Source organism: Limulus polyphemus, unplaced genomic scaffold (assembly GCF_000517525.1).
Source record: "Limulus polyphemus unplaced genomic scaffold, Limulus_polyphemus-2.1.2 Scaffold3810, whole genome shotgun sequence".
NCBI classification, from domain to species: domain Eukaryota; kingdom Metazoa; phylum Arthropoda; class Merostomata; order Xiphosura; family Limulidae; genus Limulus; species Limulus polyphemus.
Window position 1 is genome coordinate 69,593 of NW_013669420.1, and position 2,009 is coordinate 71,601.

Below are 2,009 nucleotides of genomic sequence, written 5' to 3' on the forward strand. Positions count from 1 at the left end.
TCTTAAATAACTTAAAAAGGTCCATATTTTTAGATTTTAGTTACTCTTATAATAATAAGTAAAGAATAAATATGAAAAACAAGAAATTCTTTTTTCGTACTGTCAGGTTTCAAAGAGAGTTAACCCTAACTTTTTATAGTACTAATAGTAATCCATTTAATAATTTTTATTTAATTAAATAATGCACTAAAGAATATAAACTAATAACATGGAAAAAGCAGACAAATTCCCTTACCTCAATTTTTCTGGCTTTCTAACTATGTGACAAGAGCTGTTGCAAATTCATCCAAGCTAGTCGTTAACTTTCTTATGGGAACAAAGCTTGTACTGTGAGTGAAATTGACACTTTCGTGTTCAGAAGACAACGTTATACAATACGTCATTTGATAGATGAAAACCTTGACTTTCTATTGGTAATAAATAATGAAACATAAGAGAGAGAACTATCAATGAATTGTGAAAGAGAGGATGTGGCAGGAGGGGGTCTGATTTTCTATTCGATAGCTCTGTAACAAAACAAAATTGAAGACTATAAAAATTTTGGTTTGTCTGAGCAATAATGATTTTATAGAGTAATTTACATTTAATTTCGTACATTTTTTAGGGGTGATGTATAAAATAAGGATGATGAAATACTAAGAGAAAATGTGTCATGTGGGTCACACTAGTGGAAATTCAGGATTTGTTTTAATATTGCCTTATAGAATTAAAAACTTAAAACTTATATACTATTAACATATGGAACATTATCTTTAAATTTCTCTACACAAACAAGCATATCCCCCCCCCCTGACAGTGAGTAACACCTGTTCTGAGAAGCATGCAAACATACAAACTCTTAGTTATATCTCAGCAAGGCAGTAAGTTCCGACAGATACTTATCACCTTTCACAAGATTAGCTATTCTGTATGCACACATTTTCTTTATGCATGCCACAAGCCTTGTTGGAATTAGAACATTCCAATATGTCTCTCATGCAAATCATCATGCATCATCTATTAACCAATAGTAGCATAGTATTGTTACGTCTCTGGTCGTTTGTTAATTTCACTTCAATTTTTACAGATACCATTGGGTTTTTACTTCCCCTGGATTCATTATGCTCATGCGTTCCTTCCAGATTCAGAGACCTTCCAGATTAGAATCATTTGAATCACTTTACTCATGTTCCTTGTTTCATTTGTCCATTAAGACATATTTCCTAATCCTTTTGTCCTGCGGATGTCCGTGATCTTATTTATTTGCCATTGACGTTTAATATACTCTTTATCATCCTACCTATTTTCTCCTATATCCTGATCGTTCCTTGCACCCCAAAACCATGGTGGCTCAAGAAGGTTGTTCCTCTTTTTCTTCTACCTTCTATCTTTACCGTCATCCAGACCCTCACAAATTGCTGTGTCATGCCAGGGTCCTACAATGTTATATTGCATGTACAGCTACCCTCCTGGGTATGTGCAACTGCCTTTTTCAATCCCTGACAATCCTCTTCCCTTCATGATCTTTCCCCTTCTACCCTTACCAATTGGGTCCGTCTTCTGTTCCATTTGGTCTACTCCTTTTTTTACCTTCTTCCTCCCATACCTTGTTTCATGTATCCTCCCATCAAATTCGTCATCACACATTTTCCCTTGCTTCCCATCTTTGTCATCCATTGGAGGAGATTTTCCAAGTTGACATGTGGACCACATCCAGACTTTCCTCCAGACTGTTGTGCAACTTTAACTGGTAAGTTTTGTTCCTTTTCCTCAGGGCCTTTCTTTATTCCATCTTTTTCACATGGATCCTGCTTTGTGGTAAGTGGTGCCTGCCCAGGTATTCTTCAACTTAAAATCCACACTGTAAGCCATGTTGACTTGTGCTGTCTTGTCCATGGCTCCGCAAGGTCACTGTAGAGATGGGGTGTTCCACAAGATCACTGGAAGGTTATCTACCTTGCAATAGTTGCTTCATAAATATGTTTGTTCCAGACTGTACCACCCATGGATGGCATGGGTAAAGCAGAAGG

General features: G+C 36.4%; 1 protein-coding gene across 10 annotated transcripts in view; it reads left to right on the plus strand.

Annotated features, from left to right (window-relative positions):
* LOC106470082 (zinc finger and SCAN domain-containing protein 2-like) overlaps positions 1–2,009 on the plus strand; it is a 36,265-nt gene that overhangs the window by 11,132 nt on the left and 23,124 nt on the right. The gene's annotated exons all lie outside the window — the stretch shown is intronic.